The sequence below is a fragment of the Danio rerio genome, chromosome 8 (genome assembly GCF_052040795.2).
Source record: "Danio rerio strain M-AB ecotype USA chromosome 8, GRCz13ab, whole genome shotgun sequence".
NCBI classification, from domain to species: domain Eukaryota; kingdom Metazoa; phylum Chordata; class Actinopteri; order Cypriniformes; family Danionidae; genus Danio; species Danio rerio.
Genome location: NC_141028.1, coordinates 7327428 through 7350134, shown reverse-complemented (window position 1 = coordinate 7350134; position 22707 = coordinate 7327428). Strand labels below are relative to the sequence as shown.

The window sequence follows — 22707 nt, the reverse complement described above, 5'->3', positions numbered from 1 at the left end:
TTTTGCCTCTGTGTTTTGTTTTGGTTTTTGAGGGTGTTTGTTTTTGAGGTATTTGTTGATTTTGTTTTGCTTTTAGGTTTGATTTTGTTTTGGGGTTTGTTTTGTTTTTGGATTGTTTTTTCAATGATCAAATATCTAATTTCAGACATTTCTTCTGTCTTGTTTTTTTGTTTTGTATTTTATATATTTTTGTTTTTTGGGGGGGCTTTTTGTATATTTTTGCTTGGGTTTTGTTTTGGTATTTGATTTGTTTTTGAGGTTTTTGTTTGTTTTTTATTGTTCTTGGATTTTTTTTTCATGTTTTATTATTATAATTATTATTATTTTTAGTTAGTTTTGTGTTTTATCTTTGTGTTTGGTTTTGTTTGGGGGGTTTGTTTTTTTGTTTTTGGGGATTGTTTTAGTTTTTTCTATGATCAAATGCCTGATTTCAGACATTACTTTTGTCTCGTTTTTATGTTGTTTGTTTTATGTTTTTGTTTGTTTTTTATTCATTATTGTTTTGTTTTTGCTTGGATTTTTTTGGGGGGGGGGGGTATTTGATTTGTTTTTGAGGTTTTTGTGTTTTTCTTAGGTTTTTATTTTTCTTGGGTTTTGTTTTCGAGGTTTTAGTTTTTTTAGGTTTTTGTTGGATTTAGTTTTATTTGTAAGTTTTATTTTGTCTTTGAATTTTGTTTTGTTAGTTTTTTTTTGGGGGGGGGGGTGTTGATTTGTTTTGCTGGTTTTATTTGTTTTGTTACTGGGTTGTGTTTTGGGGGCTTGTTTTGTTTTCTTTCAACTTTTGGTATACTCATTCTACAACTTTTTAGGAAACGTCTATAAATAAGGGCATACTCGCACTGTGTACAGTTGCCTTGAACCATACTGATGCCTCTCCCAACTCCCCCGACGGCACGCACTCAACATTGCATCCGAGCCTGAGCACGCTTACGTCATCGATGATGCGCTGTTCAGGTTAACAGAATAGAAGCGCGCTCACTCAGCACGGCGGAGATTTCTTTAGTTATATCATTTTAGTCATTTTAGTCGTTTGATATACACAGTTAAATATTTCGCTGAATAGATCAGCCACTTTTGACACCCATAAATGATCATAAAGTACTTGTGCTGCACGTATTAGAAGGTTTGCTAATGGTGCAGCTATCGTTCAGTGAGGGGTTTGCGTCTTTCATAATCAAACTTTAATTTAATTACAAATTAAGTTTGTGTTCATTGAACAGTAAGAATTATTAAATCCATATGAAATAGTCTCTTAAAAGTCACGTCTCATCTTCAGTTTCAGGCTCAGGTGCGCTTTGCACTCTCACCACAAGCGTACCGCGCCAAAGCCCAAGTGAACCAACTTAGCCTGAGCCCAATTCAGAGGCATGGGCCAGATTTAACAGGGCAAATGCGAAAACCCAAAATCTTTAGAGTAATTACATTGACTTTTCACAAAAACACACAGACATTGTAGCTCAATTTTATAGGATTATATTGCATATTACTACCACAAACCTAGTCCTGTAGATGATCTTTATTAATTCATATAAAGGAATGGTTCACCCATAAACTGAAAATTTACCCACTATTAACTCTTCCTCAAATGGTTTTAAACCTCTATGAGTTTCTTTCTTCTGTTAAAAAGATGATCTTTTGAAAAAAGTTGAAGCCATGTAACCGTTGACTTCCACAGAGAGAAAAACAAATACTATGGAAGTCAATGGTTTCAGGTTTTCAGCATTTTTTAAAATACCCTATTTAGTGTTTAATAGAAGAAAGAAACCCAATCAGGTTTGATACAAGTAAAAGGTGAGTAAATGATGACAGAATTTTTGATATCGAGCTAAAAAAAAATGTGTGAAAATCTGTAAATTTCTGCGGACAAAGATTCGGTGTGAGCCTAATAATGTGTGTGGATGATTCAGTGTGGGCCGCGCTGTAGGTCTGTCCGCTGCGGCAGGGAGGAAACTTGGACAGCCTGCTATTAGAATCACTGGCCATCATGTGTCCCAGCATGCAGTGTGGCATACTAATGATTCAAACACTGTCTGACGCTGAGGAGAGGAGCACCGAATGAATGAAGGTGCTTTCAGGGTGAAGCTGCTTTCAGGGTGAACCTGCTGCCATCTGAAAGAGAATATTAGCAGAAACAGCCACATCGGCACATTAGAAATAGCACGGTTTGACACAGGTTATGTTTGGAATTAAATGAGTGCATGTTGTTCCCTGCTAAAAAGGGAACTGTTATTCTAGTATATACAGTTGAAGTCACAATTATTCACCATTCTGTGTTTGGTTTCAAATATTTCCCAAATGATGTTTAACAAAGCGAAGAATTTTTCTCAGTATTTCCTATAATATTTTTTCTTCTGGAGTTGGTTTATTTTACACTGCGTCATTTAAGTCATGTATTATACACCCAGGGCAATACAGCACCAATCATAACACAAATGTTTCTTGCTAGTTTGAACCCAGGGTAAAACTCAAATGCATTTCCACCAATCTGCGCCAACTGCTTTGTTTCAATACTCATTGTTGACATGTAGATATTTTGAGAAAATAAAATAGACTGCAGCGTTGACCAACTAAAAGCTTGTCCAAAGTCAATGGCACAGGTACATATTGCTTAATGCATACACAGGGATGTACAGCATTACACGTATAGCTTTATATATGAAAAATTAAAGGATTAAAATTAAAAAAAAGATTATATATTATAGTTTATATAAATATAAATCTAATACCTCCTGCATGCCTTCACCTTTTTCATGACAATTTACATTGGTTTAGTGTTATAATAATAATAATAATAATAATAATAATAATAATAAATATAATAAATATAATAATAATAAATATAATAATAGTAATAATAATAATAATAATAATAATTATTATTATTATTATTATTATTATTATTATTATTATTATTATTGTTATTATTATTGTTGTTGTTGTTGTTGCTGTTGTTGTTGTTGTTGCTGCTGCTGCTGTTGTTGCTGTTGTTGTTGTTGTTGTTGTTGTTGTTAGTAGTAGTAGTAGTAGTGGTAGTAGTAGTGGTAGTAGTAGTAGTAGTATTAATATTAGTATTATATGCTTGACTGAATTAGTTTTTGTTTTTGTATTGTTTTTTTGTTGAAATTTGACAGCCTGTTGGGTTTTAGAGACCCATGTATCACCATATGGGGCAGATATAACTCACACTTTGTTCTGAGACAAATATTTGTGCCTAACAAACAAAATGACTAAATTAACAATAAAATGAATGTCTTCAGTAGAGTGCGTCCCCCAACGTTTCCTTAATCTATGGTTAATATGGAATTGAAGAGGCTCGTTCCACAGATTGTCTTTACCATTTTCTCGCAAGTGAAGCATTCAGTTTTTCCGCTTACAAAGTCCGCCATGTAAACTCTCAAAGGGAATGGAAGATGAGACTCTGATTAATTTAATGCATGTTATGCCCAAAACACACCCGTAACTCATTAAGGGCACAGACCCAATCTTTAATTTTTTCCCATTTTAAAATAGCAAAAGTGACTTGGACATGCACTGCACAGTACGCTTTAGACCATGCATCTAGATTTTTAAAATTGAGCCCTCTAATGTACCAATAAATATCCATATTAAGCTCTTGTGTACTTCAGATCTTGGTATATTATTAAAAACTAGCCTTGCAGGTCATGGAATTAATAAAGTGACAAAGATACCTAAACAAAGTACAATTTCATCAATGTTTCTTAAAAAGCACACTTTGATAAAAAGTCAAATTAAAACGACAAGATTTTATTTTTAAGTGTTGCCTTGCATATTAAAGCACAAGGGCTTGTGCACTTCAGTCCGCCATGAATATGTAATCAATTTGAATATTCAATCAATCGTAAATATCTGAATAGCAAAAAAACTGTACTTGCATATAATGTAATGCTCATCAAAAAAATTTGCTTACTCAATAATTCAATTCAATTTTTTCTATTTTATTTAATTTTAGTTTAATAAAGTGACTGATACACTAAAATACTTGATTATTTTAACCTATATATTCAGCCTGATCTCACGAGTAAACGTAAGTATTTTATGTTTTGCCAGTTTAGTGGCTAATTTGTACTAATACGTACGAGTTCAGTCGTACGAAATTGTATGATTTTAAAAAGGAGGCGTGGCACCTAACCCCACCCCTAAACCCAACCATCATTGGGGGATGAGCAAATCGTACTAAATTTTACGAATTAGATCGTACGAATTCATACGAATTAGCCACTAAATCAAAAAGTTACGAATTGCTGTGAGATTGCGTTATATACCGATTATAACCAATATAATATTTTCAAGTTAATATAATTTTTACTCATTTTTAACTTACAAAAGACTGCAGAAATATGTGAAGACTTGATTCTACACATTTCAGCGGAAATTACATTAAATATATTTCTGCCATAAGAAGCTTGTCAGTATTCGGCAGCATGCTTTAACAACATCTCAAAGACAATAGATGCAATTTTAAAAATACGTAAATGTACTTGAGTGCCTACAAAGTGAGTCAAAACAGCCAGCTAATTACATTTTGTATAAATTAAATGTATTTTTTCTTATCTAAATGCAAATAACATCCCATTTTGTCCCTGAAACATTACGTTTGGTTTCCATTTATGTCCAATAATGCAAATTATACTATTTCCATAATTACTTCGTAGTATGGTGAAGTGTATTCTTTCTTAATGTCTTCTGCTTTTCATCCTGGTTTGTGTGATTTTGAGGGATCAAATTTAACCAATTTTAACAGTTTTCTTCAGCAATTATCATGTGCAATGCAGGAAACTGAAACATCAGAGAAAGTAATTACTGAAAATCTTTGTATTAATCTGTTTTTCATGAGGATATTTCCAAGACAACCCAACTAAAGCAGCCTCAGTATTGTAAAATAACAGATATGAATGTGCCGTTTTCTGCGTGTGTGGCATCACATGAAAACAATACGAGTGATTCACAGGGATAACTGTCACCCGCTATTCATCTATTCCAACATAAATGTGTCTGATAATTGAGCGATTTCCGACATAGCTTGAGCAGCATTCAGATGTTCATTTGCAGAATCAGCTTTAATTACATGTGAATAGTGGGTTTAGTTCAATTATTGACTCAAATTATTTAAAAACTGATTCATTCATAAGTGATGTCCTTCTCCAGGTTAGTTTAGAGTTGTTTTCATTAGTGAAGCAGGGATAAAAACTGAAAACTGTGTGTCTAAATGTAGCTCACTCAGTATATAGTGCTTTTACTGATCTCACAAACAAACACAAACCCACACATGGATATTTTTGGGTTTCATAACTAATTATAAACTCTATATTTTTAACTGAATGAGTCAATGGACTCTTAAGAAATGTTTTTGTTCATTTTTATCCTTGTTGTTTTTCTCGCTCTGTAATAATTATTTGTTTGCTGAAGTGTTGTATAAAATCATTTCCCACATGATGTTAATGAATGCGCTAAAGTATACTGCAGTATATAGTGAACTGATAAACATTAAACACTGTAGTGTACTCTAATTTAGTCATATTTCTTAAAACAAAACAATATTTTTGCTTGTCTAGAAAATGCTTCTTGATTTAAGATTTATTTAAGATATAGGGCCCTATCATACACCCGGCGCAGTGTGGCGCAAGGCTTGGCGCAGTTTTTTTTGGTAGTTTCAGCTTGGCGCAAGAGTCGTTTTGAGGCATTTTGCTACGCTGCAAATGCATTAGCGCTCATTTGTGCGCCCATAGGTGTTCTGGTCTAAAAAGGAAGGTGTTCTGTGGCGGACCGCTGGCGCTTTGCTTTTTTGAGAAACTATAATAGATTTTTCATTAGACCAAAACAAACCCTAAACTGGCGCAGAGTTGCGCCTTGCTTAAGCACTGCTTAATACGCACAAGAGAGCAATAGGCAAAAATTTTAATATTAAGGATATATATAGGATATAATAAGAATAGATATAGGATAGAAATATAAAGGATTAAAATATTACAAAACATATTATTTTCTAGCCTACATAAATATGAAAAATCACTGCTTTTATGTCTTCTTCATCTCGGGAGGCTTTTTCAGTTCATTCATAACAATTTGCTTTTGTATAATGTTATTATTATTAGCAGTATTATTTATTATATCCATATTTATATTTGTTTTATTAAAAACTAGCTTAGATTTGCCCACCTGTCAGGTTTTAGACCATATGGGGCACAGCATGTGTTTTAGGATACAACTCAGGTTTTTGAGTACACTTCTATAATATTGTTCATTTATTCGTTTGCTGGAAATTAGAACTGAATTTAGAAACAAATATTTGCGCTTAACAAACGCAATTAATTATTTATAGACAAATTGATGTCTGTGCGTAAAGGTTTCCCTATCCAAGAGCGAAAGTGAAAGTTCCATTATCTCTCATTCTCAGAGCAGTAGATGCTCTGTTTAACAATATTCTGTAAAAAAAAAAAAAAAAAAACTTTTAACTGTTTGCTAGTGAAATGCTCATTTTTTCCACTTAGACTTACTTTACGTCCTGCAAATAGTGAATGCGCTTATGGCGCGATGCAGCTGGCTCTTAAAGGGATGGGAGATGAGACTCTAATTGGTTTATTCTCAAAAACCTCCTATAACTCATTAAGAAAATAAACTCAACCCTTTTAGACCATGCGCCATGGCGCAAAGCACATGTTCCCGTCCGTAAATTAGCAAAAATGCGTTCTGACATGCCCTGAAAGCGTTTGCGACCTGCGTTGTGCGCTCTGCGCATGGACCGTCAAAATAGAGCCCTATATTTCTAACTGAATGAGTCAATGGACTCTTAAGAAATGTTTTTGTTCATTTTTATCGTTGTTGTTTTTCTCGCGCTGCAATAACTTCTTGTTTGCTGAAGTGTTGTATAAAATCATTTCCCACATGAAACACTTTGTTAATGAATGCACTAAAGTATACTGCAGTATAGTGAACTGATAAACATTAAACACTGTAGTGTACTCTAATTTTGTCATATTTCTTAAAACAAGACAATATTTATGCTTGTCTAAAAAATGTTTCTTGATTGAATTTTTTTTTTAGATATTTGGACTAGAAACAAGACCAAAAATAAAGTAAGCAAAACACTTTTTGCAGTGTAAACATCTGTATATCTGTATAATTTAGCCTATGTTTAATCCCCAACTCGACTCAATAGCAAAACTCTGTTATTTTGCTTATTTCTTATTTGCACATTCTATTTAATATTTAATTTAATACTATAATCTTCACTCTTTCTGGCAAAAGTGTCTGTTTTGGCATGATTGTGGTCGCATCACCCACTCCTCATAGTACACAGAAGGACTCATCCAAACAGCCTACTGTACGTTTGTTGTGTGTTTGATTGGAAGTGTGTATAGTGTGTGTGTGTGGTGAGTTTGTGTGCATCAGCTCTTAACACACAATGCTGGCAGGATCTGCTATGAGTCACATCTTTAAAAGCTCTGACCACAGCAGCCAAAAGTAAAAGTGCCCAATATTTGTGATTAAACTGGGATGGACAACAGCCCCACGAAGCCAAAAAGCCTTTTATTTTTAAAATATTCATCACTCCCAAGCATCCTTAATCCTCTTTTCTGAGGGGAAGGGGACGATGGGGTGTTTGTGAAGTAAGCAACACTTCACGCGATCCTGTTTTTGCATGCATATGAGCAATTCCAGCATTATGGATGTGAGATTTGAAGTAAAATCTCAAAACATAAGCTCACAGAGAAAGTATGAGCTTTATTTTAATGATCTATGCGCAAAGTCTAAAGCGCATGGTGCAAAAGCATTAAGGGTGTGTCTAAATCCACTCATGCTATTTTAAGGATGGAAAAATATGGTCTTAACAGGGTTGTGCTTATTCTTTTATGAGTTCTGGGTGTGTTTTGACAACGCAATCTCACAGCAATTCGTAACTTTTTAATTTATTTGCTTATTCGTATGAATTTGTACGATCTAATTCGTACAATTTAGTACGGTTTCCTCATCACCCAGTGACAGTTGGGGAAGGGGGTGGGGTTAGGTGCCACGCCTTCTTTTTAAAATCGTACATTTTCTTACGACTGAACTCTTACGAATTAGCCACTAAACTAAAAAAAAAATGTAAAATACTTACATTTCCTTGTGAGCTCAGGCTGGATTTGAGCATAACACGGATTAAACCAATCAGAGTCTCATCTCCCATTCCCTTTAAGAGTCAGTTGTGTTGTGCCATGGTCCCTTTGCAATTTACACTTTGTAAGTGTAAAAACTGAATGCTTCACTAGCAATAAAACAGTTAAACAGATCATCCGCAGCGCGAGGATAAAGAACAAGCCTCCTCCATTCAGCCTCTTTCCTTACTCTCTCCTCTTTACTCTCTTACTTTAGTATTTAGTAGTATTTAGTAATTTAGTTTGTTAAGTACAAAGATTTGTTTCAAAATATTTATAAATTTAGTTCTAATTTCCAGCAAATTAATAAATGAACAATAATAATTAAGTGTGATCAAACCCATTATATCCAAACACATGTTCTATTTTTATGCCCCACATGGAGATGCAGACGTCAACACATGGACCCAACACATGGACTCATCTAAACTAGTTTTTTATTAAAATAATTTAATAATTAATAATACTGATAATAATAATAACATTGTGGTCAAAAACTGAGTTGTATACAAGCACACTTTCTATTGCCTGATGTTGATGCATACTGTACGTCTCCATACTTTACATATGTAAAGATATTTGTGTTGTGCTGTACATCCTATGTGTATTAAGCAATGTGTAAGCGTTTGGTCTTATGCGTTAACTAACACACTCTGCGCTGGACTTTAGAACAGCTTTTAGTTGCTTAATGTCAATTTCAGCTCCTCAAAATAGCAACATACCAACAATGCACCTTAACACACCTCTTTTACAGACCAGCACACCCATGAGTTCACAAAGTGGAGCAAGTAGATTTGCTATTTAAACAACACGGCGCAAAATGTGAAAAATAGAGTTGCACTGGTCTGAAAATAGCAACAAATAGATTTAGATTTAGATTTTAAACGATGAACCAAAAGTGACAAAAAAAAAGTTTGCAAGTTTACATTTTACATTTTTTTTTGTTGAAATTCTGTGAATTAAACTGCACAACCCAAAAGAAACAATGCTAATAAAATGTAATTTAATTTAATTTAATTTAATTTAATTTAATTTAATTTAATTTAATTTAATTTAATTTAATTTAATTTACGTTTTTGCATTTTTGAGGGAAAAGCTTGGTTTTGGATGTGACAGATGGCACTTGTGTCACTTTAGTAAATCCAATATAATTGTTTAAAAACATTGACAGAGACATTTTACAGTCCTGTAAAATACAAGCCTACACAAAAAATAAAAAATAAACTAGAAGGGGTTTTACTATTTTGGTGAAAACTTGGCAAGGTTGACATATGCACACAATCCAATTCATCTTTATTTCTATAGCACTTTTACAATGTAGATTATGTAAAAATAGCTTTACATAGAAATTCTAGTAAATTGAAACTGTGTCAGTCCAGTTTGCAGAAGTTCAGTTTAGTTTAGTTCAGTTCAGTGTGGTTTACTTTTCATTGCTGAAAGTCCAAACACTGAAGAGCAGTTGGTTTTAAAAAAGGAAAGGAAATAGTTAATCTTTAATCCCATTTGCATTTACGGATAATTGATTGCTTAGTTGCATATGGAGCGATCGCTCTGGCAGTCCATTAAACAGAGAAGTAGGATTGACAAGGCTGTACAAATGGGGTTTGTATCCTGCAAAGGTCGATCTCTAACTCAGAGTCTCCATTCCCACATGAATGCAGAGAAACGCAGCTGTGCAATGAAGACTCCTTTGCATGAAAATTAATCCAGTCTTGTGGATTTGACAAATCCACACCTATGTAAACAATTCGATGCGATTAGATGCATATGAGCCTGCGGCAGGCCCTGGGGAACATGCTAAAAACCACTTTTGTTAAATTGCCGTAATGCGGTTGTAATTGAAGCGCGTAAAAGGACGTGCGAAAGAAGGAAATGAGCAAGAGATTACACATGCTTTTGAAAGTCAGTACCCGTCCTCTCTCAATGCGCTTGTAAACATGCGAAAAGTGGCAATTTGTTCAACACAATAGAGCCATACACTCATTTAAATGCTTCTAAGACAACGTTTTCACTTCTTTATTTCCATCTAAGTAATTAGACGAACTGAGCCTTGAAGTCGTTTTGCAGGGTCTTTATGTGGACCCCCTGCAGAGTAGATTTGCATAATCGTTTCCTTCGTTTAGGGCACACGGCGCTCCCAAAAGGTATTTGGACATGCAAGTCACACTTTAAAATGTATGAATGGAAAAGCATTTGATACTAAAAAGAAAACACACTTCAAACCAAGTGTTAATTACTGTAAACAGTACTTCTAAACCTGTTTTTCTCTTTCTCACTCATTCATTTATATGGCATGGGGTACTAAGTATAGCTTGGGGTACCACTGCTACGCTGATGACCAGTGTTGGGACTAATGCGTTACAAAACGTTTGTATTGCACAGAGTTCGCGTTAGACTTTCTCATTGTCCGTCATTTTGACAAAGAGGGTTGTAAAATTTCTGTCATAACCTAATATTGATCATTATTTAATTTGCAAACTTTATGATTGCTTTTTACATTCATTCATTCATTCATTCATTTTCTTCTCGGCTTAGTCCCTTTATTAATCCGGGGTCGCCACAGCGGAATGAACCGCCAACTTATCCAGCAAGTTTTTACGCAGCGGATGCCCTTCCAGCCGCAACCCATCTCTGGGAAACATCCACACACACATTCAAACATACACTCATACACTCATACACTACGGACAATTTAGCCTATCCAATTCACCTGTACCACATGTCTTTGGACTGTGGGAGAAACCGGAGCACCCGGAGGAAACCCACACGAAGGCAGGGAGAACATGCAAACTCCACACAGAAACGCCAACTGAGCCGAGGTTCGAACCAGTGACCTTCTTGCTGTGGGGTGACAGCACTACCTACTGCGCCACTGCCTCACCCCTTTTTTCATTCATATCTTAATAATGAACTTGCACGATGAGCATATAGGCTAAATTATTCATTTATTTATTTGACAAAAGAACAAAAACTGCCTTAACTCATATCTTCCTCCTGCGTCGACCTGAACTGGGTGCTTGCCTGTACGAAATCAAACACATCAAGAAAGATTGTCTTTGCTTCGGAAAGTCGACTTCTCGTGACCAAAGACTGGATTTACTAGCGCCACTTTCACCAGCGCTTTGTAGTTCGGAAACATTTCTCCTAAGGCTGTGATCAGAAAGTTTGCTGGATTCTCTGAATGTGGGATTTGCTGATCCTGCAAGCACTCATTTCACCGGGAAAAAATACTACAGCACGCGCTTCTTCTGCACCAGTCCGTTAGTGCTCACAATGCACTCCAACGCACCCCAGATAGCAAAATACACTTGGGCCTGTTCTGGCTAGATTCTACCAGATGCCTGTGGACTCACTGCCTGATTCCAGCCTGAGTCAATCGGGCCCGATGCGGCGGCCGTAAGCGGGCCGATGCTGCCGCATCCGAGCCAGAATCGGCCCCGCGAGTAATGTACGCTGTGGCCCGGAGCTGGCGCAATTCAGTCTTCATATACCTTTATATAAAACCTTTTGGTATTACATTGGTACTTGATACATGGTATTACAACCATTTGAGTTGTTATAACAGCAAACGCAGGCTATAATGTAAACACAAAGTGTAGGCACTGCGTTTAACCCTTGAATAAAATGCAAACAGCATACATATCCTATAACAAAAATAATCAAACAAAGGACAAAATATATAATAAACGTTTATTGATAGCAAGAAACAAATATTACTAGAATAGAATAAACAATTTTGTAGTGCACAAGAACGTCAATATAAAAACAATAAACCTGACCTCCTTGCTAGCTGCCGCTTGGTTGGATCGTATTTTTTGTCTGTTTGTTCTTCATCGTTCACAGCATCACTTCGTCTTTTTTCACCTTTATTATTAATTAGGGGTGTCAAAATACAGTAAAATCGATCGAAATTTATGCTCAATTTCGATTATCGAATCAAAAAATAGAATCGTCGATGCTGCCACGCCCCCATGTCACGTCAGCTTGGCTTGCCAAGCGGGAAAAAACAGGCTTGTTGAAGTGCTTGTTAAACTGCAGAAGCAGGAGACCCGTCGACAGAGCTTAAACCCTCTCCTCTTTCAATGAAGTCACCGCTGTGTAAGCATTTTGGATTTTCAGTGAGTTATGTTGACAACGTTCGTGTTGTCGACAAAAAACACAGTTTTGCAAGCTCTGCTATGTACGTATTACGTACGGTTCGTCGGATAGACAACACCGGCATCGCGATCCTCCGCCCGCCCCTGTTGCAAATCCGCTCGCGAAAAGTACACACTCAGGCCCTGTTTACACTGTCTTTGTTTTTAAATGGCGTTTTAGAACGACAACGATTTGACATCCACAGTGGCGTGTGGCATTTCTGAGCAGCCCTCCTTCCTCTCTACCTCTGAAAATGCACATCACGTGACCACGCAGACACAGACGCACTCACAGCCATACGCTCGAGACAGCAGGTCCAGGCAGTCAGAGGACTGCTTCAATCTTTCACTCACTTGTACTTAGTCATTTTAGCGAACACCTCAGATACTGATGGCTGGTTCCTGTTGGTTGTGCGTCTTTTTTACCGACGCCATTAAAACGACACAGATCACTGCCTATTCACGAGTGGCGCAGAAAAAGTGATTGACAGGTGGTAATTATGTGTGTATCTTGCCTTTATTCATTTACTGTATGATTTGTTTATGGGTAAAACAAAGACCATGCAGGTCAGGTAGTTTAAACGGTAGGCTACAAATAATTAATTGGTCATTAATTAATTAATTATTCATAATCGAAAATCGAATCGTGCCTTTAGAATCAAAAATGTAATCGAATCGAGGATTTAGAGGATCGTGACACATTTATTATTAATATCACAACTATTTGGCCATTTAAAGAAACTTCTCACACTCAGCTAGCTGCTGTGACATTTTTGCAACCGTACGCAGCGGTGACAAAGAGGAGACAAAACAAGGGCAGTCGCCATCAGCTGGACAGGAGTGGAAATTACAGTTAGCTACAAATTACAATAGATCACCCTCAGCATAATCCGTCAAAATGATGGATCACCTTCAGATTGTTCCATCACTGCTGAAAAAAATCTGTCAATGACGGAAAATATTCGGTTAACGCGACCTCTGGTATTAAAGTAATGTATTACTTTTTCCTGTAACGCAGTAGTGTAAGGCATTACTAATATATTTTCAGTAATATTTTACCTGGTAGATGTTCAGTAATGCTTGCCTTACAACAAACTTTTCACCCGCAAGACAATAACAAATAAAAAATAAATCAAGTAAGTTGTATTTCCTGTTCGTGGTTAGTGAAAATACGCATGCGCTGTCATTAATCTCCCTCTGGCTGTTGGAATTTTTTTACGCGGAATGACAGTTCAGCCCCACTGTAAACTCAAAACCATGGGTGGTAGGGCTTTCTCATACAGTGCGCCTAAGCTGTGGAATGCACAACCCATCAGCATTAGGAAAAACTTCTTCAGACTCACCTTTTTAGCATTGCTTTTAACTTAGGATGATCAATTTGTTCACTTTTTATTCTATCTCATGGTTCATTTTCTTATTGTTTTATTGCATTTATTTATTGTTGTGCTGTTTCTGCTTACCTTGTATTGTTAGTATTTTCCCCTGTAGCGCTTAAGAAAAGTGCATTACAAATAAAATGTATTATTATTATTAATTACTTTAAACTGTAATTCTAAAACTGTTTTTCTCTTTCTTACTAATACATGTACAGTTAGTTCTGATTATTTGCCCTCCATAACCCTCCTTTTAATAACTCATTTCTCATAACTAATTTTTTTATCTTTGTCATGATGAGAGAACATAATATTTTACTGCTTATTTTCCAAGATACTGGTATTCAGCTTAAAGCCACGGTCTGGTTTAAATGTCTAATCATCTTGTTTATTCCCACCACTGATCGCAGCGCCATACGACAGAAATTCTCATGCTCAAACTCGAGTGTAACCACACCATAATATGCCATTTAAAGAGTTTACTAGATTAATTAGGATAATGGACATGTTTTTACGCTAACGTTTTAACAACACATTTTAATGGACAGGTTAATGGAACCTTAATTAGACATTGTTTCCCTTTGTTCAGGGCACACGACACTTCTAAAAGGTATTTGGACATGCAAGTCATACTTTTAAAATGTATGAATGGAAATGCATTTGATACCAAAAAAACACACTTTAAACCATGGGCGTAAATCTGATTTAACAGTAGGGGGGGACAATAAATATAAAATTTCTTCCGAGTATTTTTTTGAAGGGGACACAAATAATACAGCAGAATTTTACTAATAAAGATATGTCCCCGCAGTTAAAACTGGTTTCATTATAATTATTATTATAGCATTATGATTATTGTCTTAAGTTTTTCTCAGGTTCAATGACAGCAAATTTGTCTTCAAAACTATTTATTGCATTGTTTTTTGTGTTGTTTACAATCAATAGACTGACTCCTGAAGCAGAATAAATGCAGGAAAAGACATTTTCCATACTCATAATAATTAACTTTAAAACGTTAAAATAACCAATCATACTGTAAATCAGTAAAATCTGCTAAACAGCCACAACTCAGAAAACATAAAAAAATTATTCACCCCCCAAAAGAATTGTCATTATCCCTTCAATAAAGCACAACACCCTTACCTGACACTGTACATCTGACTGACCCTGCCCTGCCTGTTCCTCAATCATTTCTTTCTCCTTTGACTGTGATTGATAATGTGACATTAGTATTTTCATAAGCACTCATTCTGGAAGCCAAATTGCTTAATATGTGTAGTTTATGTACTTGGCATTCAGCTGCACTAAAAAAAAAATATTATGTCCATTTTCTCTGTCATTTTATCCAATACATGACACTGCCATGCAAGTTTATTTATGCTGTAGCACATTTTAGACACAATGACAATTCAAAGTGCTTTACATAAAGAATGCAAAACTATCATAAAAATAATCACAACAATAAAAACAAAGAATTAAAAAGGTTAACATTTTAATTTCAAATTAATTGAGTAGAACAGAACAGAAACTGATTTTACAAAAAACACTGTGGGGTTAGTGTGCACAGTGTAGCAGTGCTTATTTGGCAAATACACAACTAATAATATGCAAATTGTGGTCGTTAATGTTAAGTTAACATTATGCCAAGTCGTCACAAATGAAACAATGCATGAGAAACGGCTTTAGCATCAGCAACAAGCTAACGCTAACTAGATAAGTAATTTTAATCGCTAATACAGCAGATTCATGGACAGTTACATCCTTAATCAGCATTTTTTTTGCCGCAACTAATTTATGAAAGAGTCTGTATTAACTACATTAATTACATAGGTTAAAAACCCCCTCCTTACTTAAAGTCAACAGTAACTCAGCCGCAGCCACACACCCGACGAGTGTGCGTGTGTGTGAGTAGGTTAGATGAGTGAAAGCACTGAGTGGACCGAACCAATCTAAGGAAGGAGAGGGGGAACTCAACTGATTCTAAATGCATTTTAAATGATAAATGCGGTTTTCTTTCTACTTAGACAATTCTTTTAGCTATAAATACACATATTTTTTACAATTGAGAGTTTTTATTTTTAATAATAATTTCTCTGATGGGAGGGGACACTAGTATTCAGCTTAAAGTCGTGGTCAGACTGCATTTTTCTCCCCGTAGACTTCTTATCAAACGTATGTGAATGCCACAGACTGAAAACGCAAGCTCTTGTGGTGAGTTTCGCAGTTGGCTGCATTGCAAAGTTCAAGCTTGGTGAACTCTGACCTGCGAAATTGCATCATGGGATTGCATAAGACCAATAGAAGATCAAAGCATGACCACTCTGAACGAAAATTTAAATTGTTTCCTTTTTTAAAATGTCTAATTATCTTGTTTAACCCCGCCCCTTTTCGCAGCACTGTACGACAGAATTTCACATGCTCAAACTCTAGTGTTACCACACCATAATGTGCAGTTTAAGGGCTTTACTGGATTAATTAGGTTGATGGACAATTAACCTACCAATTAATGGCCTTATTACATTAAGTTAAAGTAATATAGATTTGTATGACTTTTTGTCATATCAGTTTTTACAGTGTACATATGGTTTACAATGTATATTGTTGAAGTCTTCCTTAAAATTTGATAATAAAATTGTTAGTCCTCTTGTGAAAGTTTTATTCAATAGCTTCAATTGGGTTCCATTAACCTGTCCATTTAAACGTTAGCATAAAAAAAGGAGACGACAAAAGGTCTTGGCAACAACTTGTAATCAGGATTCAACTGCATTTTTAAAGTTATAAAAAGTTATTTATACAGATGAAGTCAGAATTATTCGCCCCCCTTTGATTTTTTTCTTTTTTTTCTTTTTAAAATATTTCCCAAATGATGTTTAACAGAGCAAGGAAATTTTCACAGTATGTCTGATAATATGTTTCCTTCTGGAGAAAGTCTTATTTTTTTATTTCAGCTAGAATAAAAGCAGTTTTTAATTTTTAAACACCATTTTAAAGACAAAATTATTAGCTCCTTTAAACAATTTTTTTTTCGATAGTCTTCAGAACAAACCATCATTATACAATAACTTGCCTAATTACCCTAACCTGCCCAGTTAACCTATTTAACCTAGTTAAGCCTTTAAATGTCACTTTAAGCTGTATAGAAGTGTTTTGAAAAATATGTAGTCAAATATTATTTACTGTTATCATGGAAAAGTCAAAACAAATCAGTTATTAGAAATTAGTTATTAAAACTATTATGTTTAGAAATGTGTTGAAGATATCTTCTCTTCGTTAAACAGAAATTGGAGGGGAAAAAAAATAAACAGGGGGCGAATAATTCGGCGGGGTTATTATAAAGTTCCAAACTGTGAGTTGTGATCCGTTACACTCCTAATATTAATACTAGGGATGTAACGGTATCAGAATTTCACGGTACGGTAATACCTCGGTATGAATGTCACGGTACGGTATTTATTGAATCATTTACAGGAAAAAACAAAACTTATGAAAATACTCCAAAAAAGTGCCAAAAGTGTCAATGACATACAAATTAGCCATCTATCTGTAAGCTTTGAAACAGGAACTTCAATTTTAATAACAAAAAAATATTAAACCATGTAAAAAAAAAATAAAGTTTCAATTTAGTATTGGTGAAAACTCATCACATTCAACATTTAATCAGTCACTCACTTAGATAGAGATGGGATTAAAGGAAAATTATCATATAAATATAATCTGGTAAAAGCTGGTATCTCTGGGCATTTACAATGTCCCCTGCAACAGAAAAAAAAACCTCTCATTTGGGACTGAGGTTTCTGGGACAAGAGAGATATGACTTGGCCCAGGTTGACAGCAGTGGGTAACGTTGTGCATTGTCTTTCCCCCACTTGAGAGGACAAACCATGAGTAAGATAGAGGTCTCATGTCTGCATCAATCTGAACAGTGTGCTGACAACACTGCTATTCAGTACGCGCACGACAACACAGCTGATAAGAACTCGCGCGACAACACAGCTGATAAGAACTCGTGCGACAACACAGCTGATAAGAACTCGCGCGACAACACAGCTGATAAGAACTCGCGCGACAAAACAGCTGATAAGAACTCACGCGACAACACCGCTATTCAGTACGCACGCGACAACACAGCTGATAAGAACTCGCGCACCAACACCGCTATTCAGTACGCGCGTGGCGACAACACCCTCTTTAGAGTTTTCCAGCTCTTTTACATCCCCGCTTCTAGCAGCACACTCCATTTCCGCATTACTGGATCTGTAGCGACAACAGACCGCAAGGGATGATGGTCAAGCATGGGCTGATGGGAATTGTAGTTTTCGCTACCTCCCGTTCGCTTCATTCGCCTGAGCAAATTTTCTCAGAAGACCTATAGTTTTACCGAGTCATGCGACTTCGGTAATATCGAGAAAAATTAATATTGCGGTATGACGGTATTTACAATACCGTTACATCCCTAATTAATACATACAATTACTGTTTGGTATGTCTTTCTAAATCTACTAACTCTGTCCAAAACACTAGCGAGACTTTGGGACATCAAAAAGGAAATGTTGAGACTTGCTAACAAAGTATGACTTCAGTGAACAAATACACTGCATCTATTTTTGGTCATTTGAAACTTAAACATCTGTTACTTGCCAGAAAACAGCACGCCAGTTCTGTTGAAGTGCCACATCTCACGGACACTTCATGCCCCTTGTTTAATAATTAACGCAAGTATGATTTATTTAAAAATGAACTGACAACACGCCCACAATGTCTGTCTCCCCTCACTAATGCACTGACATCCATTTTTAAGCGTCCAAACACTTTCCGCTGCCACTGTGCTTGCAAACGCCATAATGTACTGCTCCAAATGAGGACTGGAAACGGAAAACAAACGCACAAATGGAGTGCCATTACAGACGCGCAGTCCTCCGGCCACTTCCTAAAGTGGATTTCAGAAACATATCTCAGTGTCTGTATTTAATCTGACAGGCGTTCGTCATAAATCGATCTGTCTTCTGCTAGGTAATTCAATTGCGGCTGAAGGAACATGCGCCGTGTCTCTGGACAATGAGTCTCTGCTGTCTGATGTTGGGATGGCGTTAGTTTTTTCGAGTTTATTGCGGTCGCTTTGGAGAGTTGGTCATAATAAATGGCAGTTGATTGTGATTTAGTTAAGTAAGTTACAAAGACGCTCTCAGATGCTTTGAAATACACTGTAAAAAAATGTCCGTAAATTGGCAGTTTTTTTAATTTTGTGATTCATGGTTTTGTTTTGTATTTTAACCAATTTATTTATTCATTATGAGAGCTTGATCTTTCGTGTAAACAACTTTAAACTATTAAAAATGTTAATAATAGTCACTTTTTTGAACTTTTCAAGGTTAAAAGTGCTTTATTGTCTGGGTTGATGTTGTATATTACGCTACAAAAACCTTGTAATAAACCACCAGTACATTTTCTAGTATTTTACAGACTCTCTATATATTATTCCATATACATTATATTATTTTAAACTACTAAAATGTTGTTAAAAGTCCCTTTGTAAAAATTGTAATTGAATTTTTTATATCATAAGTTCATTCATTTATTCATTTTCTTGTCGGCTTAGTCCCTTTATTAATCCGGGGTCACCACAGCGGAACGAACTGCCAACTTATCCAGCAAGTTTTTTACGCAGCGGATGCCCTTCTAGCCGCAACCCATCTCAAAAGATGACTATAGGTTTTTGTAGTGTAATATACAACAACAACCCAGACAATATATCACTTTACACTTTTACAAATATTAAAAAAAGTCACTTTTTTTTTTTTTTATTACTTTTCTAGGTTAAAAATTGCTGGGCTTTGACATCCATAGAGCCCTATCATACACCTACCAGGCACGAAGCAATTGTTGTTTGCTAGTTTAAGCTCGGCGCAAGAGCCAGTTTGCTGTTTTGCACCACGCTGTTTAAATAGCAAAAGCATTTACACTTATATGTGCGCCCATAGGCGTTCTGGTCTAAAAAAGGAGGTGCGTTATGTGTTTCTATTTTGAGGACCTAAAGTAGTCTGTACAGTAGACCAGCTGAGAGCAGTCTAAAGTCCAGTGCAGAGCATGTTAGTTGTGCGTCGTGCTCAAACATTGCTTAAAACACACAGGATGTACAGCAATATGCAAATATCTTTAAAAATGAAAAGGAATTAAAGCAATAAAATATTACAAAAATTTTCTACAAAAATATAAAAACCATCAGCTCCATGCCTTCTTCATCTTGGGGTCTTTTTCAATTTATTCATGACAACTTGCTCTAGTATGATATTATTAGTAGTAGTAGCAGTATTTACTGCATACTTATTTATATTTGTTTAATAATAGTCACTTTTTTTTTAACTTTTCAAGGTTAAAAGTGCTTTATTGTGTGAGTTGGTGTTGTATATTACGCTACAAAAACCTTGTAACAAACCACCAGTACATTTTCTGGTATTTTACTATATGTTATTCCATATATTGTTTCAAACTACTAAAATACCAATAAAAGTCACTTTGTTAAACTGTACAGTTGAACTTTTGATATGAAAAGTCGACTATAGGTTTATGTAGTGTAATATACAACTCAAATCCAGAGAATATATCACTTTAAACCTTTACAAATATTAATAAAAGTCACTTTTTTTTTTTTACTTTTCAAGGTTAAAAGTTGTTGGGCTTTGACAATCATAGTATCATAGGTCATGGTTGATCTGTGATTCGTACGGATCACAACCCATGCATGAAAGCATTTAGGCTTTTTTTGTAAATTATAATGTTGACAAAAGAAGTCGTGGTGGGTTATTCAGGATATGATGGGTTTCTTAGGTTATTAAAAGGGCTTTCTGTCACTACTTGTTTGGCCTGCATTAATGCATTCAGTGTAAGGTGCACGATTAATTAATAAAAGATCGGGATCTCAACATCCACACAACATAGATTATAAATGATGGTGATTTGCATATGTTTATTAATCCTTCAAATCGCTGCATTCACATCTTTGTTTGAAAAATGCAAAAAATCAAGAAAGAGATTCAGGGCCCTATCATACACCCGGCGCAATGTGGCGGTGCAATAGTCTTTTGCTACTTTTAGCTCGGCGCAAGGGTCATTTTGAGGTGTTGCATCACACTGTTTAAATAGCAAATGCATTTGTGCTCAAATGTGCGCCCATAGGAGTTCTGGTCTAAAAAAGCAGGCGTGTTTTGGCACGTTGCTATTTTGAGAAACTGTAAATAGTCTGTTCTTTAGACCAGAACAAAGTCGGTCTATTGTCTGGCGCAAAGTGCGCCTGGCTTACACACTACAAACAAGATGCAGAGCAATACGCAAATATCTTTACATGTGAAAAAGATCATATCTTAAGGATATATATATATATATATATATATATATATATATATATATATATATATATATATATATATATATATATATATATATATATAAGGATATATACAGGATATAAATATAAATGATTATAATATTACAAAACATATTAATTTCTAGCCTACTTGAAGATTTAAAACCCCTGCCTTACTTTCTTCATCTCAGGAGGCTTTTTCAGTTAATTCAATTTGCTTTTGTATAATGTTATTATTAATAGCAGTATTATTTATTATATGCATATTTGTATTTGTTTTATTAAAAACAAGCTTAGATTTGTCTACCTGTCAAATTTTAGACCATATGGGGCATGGCAGGTGTATTTGGATATAACTCAGTATTTTGACCACACTTGGTTATTATTGTTCATTTATTCGTTTGCTGGAAATTAGAACTGAATTTAGAAATAGTTTTGAAACAAATCTTTGCACTTAACAAACGAAATTAATTATTTATAGGCTAATTGATATCTGTGCGGTAAGGTTTCCCTATCCATGAGAGCAAAAGCGAAAGTGAACTTACTTTACGTCAAAATGCGCTTATGGCGCGACACAGCTGGCTCTTAAAGGTAATGGGAGATGAGACTCTGATTGGTTTATTCTCAAAACACACCTATAACTCATTAAGAAAAAAAACTCAACCCTTTTAGACCCTGCGCCACAGCACAAAGCAGATTTTCCCATCCTTAAATTAGCAAAAATGCGTTCTGACACGCCCTGAAAGCGTTTTTGCCCTGCGTTTTGCGCTCTGCGTATGGACCATCAAAATAGAGCCCTCAGTCTTTAGTCTTTTATGTTTCAGCTATAATCAATTATGTTTATGTTTAAAGATTAAAATCACTGTCAAATGCTTTCAACTTGACGCTCAAAAATGAAAGTTGTAGGCAGCAATTGCATTATTTAACCAATAGGTGGCGACAACCAGCCATCAATAACATGCCACTGAATAATTCTTCAAAAATGATCATTTGTCAAAAAAAACATGACATTTTATGAGTGAATAAGTGAATCATTTATTGAAAATGAGACTGAAAATAAATAGGAGTTGCACAATTTATGATGTTAGATTTCTACATTTAGTGTTATCAGCAACAGTAGTAGTAACAGTGATTTTTTTTTCACTGTTCTTAATATTTTACAATTTATTTATATTCTGGTGATTATTTCCTCATTTAATATTAGTAAAATTACAGGTACAAAAATCTATTTGTTGAAACCAAGTTTCTTGCGGTGCTGTTTTTTTTTTTTTTTTTTTGTAATAAATGGAAAGCAAAGTATTCTGTCAGATGATTCCCATCCTACGCACCACAAGTTTTATCTTAGTTATTCGATACAGAACACTTAGTAAAACAAATCGGTTTAAACTTTCATTCATTCCCTCAGCTGAAACGTTTTTAAATTTAGAGTAGAATTTGTATTGTATAATGTGCTTTTGTGTAGTATGTGTGACATGCTTGTGTAACCACGGGGAGTGACACAGACAAGTGAGTTTGGATCCTCTTGCAGGTTTATTCGGATAGTCAGGCGAGCAATGGTCAATACAGGTGCATACAGGTGTATAAAGGCAATCCAGAAACGTAGTCAAAATAAAAGGTGAGAGGTCGTAAGGCAGGCAGCAGACAAAGACAAATGGCTAACAAGGCTAAGGTCTAGACACAGG

At 35.3% G+C, this 22707-nt stretch overlaps 1 protein-coding gene and 1 long non-coding RNA gene across 5 annotated transcripts in view; one reads left to right on the top strand and one right to left on the bottom strand.

Moving 5' to 3' along the window:
- LOC100333709 (leucine-rich repeat transmembrane neuronal protein 4) overlaps nucleotides 1-22707 on the top strand; it is a 464907-nt gene that overhangs the window by 428596 nt on the left and 13604 nt on the right. The gene's annotated exons all lie outside the window — the stretch shown is intronic.
- On the bottom strand, nucleotides 1601-15567 carry LOC147835498 (uncharacterized). The gene is made up of 3 exons (XR_015497514.1): nucleotides 15516-15567; nucleotides 14809-14871; nucleotides 1601-2099 (listed from the first exon to the last, which is right to left on the bottom strand). It is a non-coding gene; the product is annotated as an uncharacterized LOC147835498 (long non-coding RNA).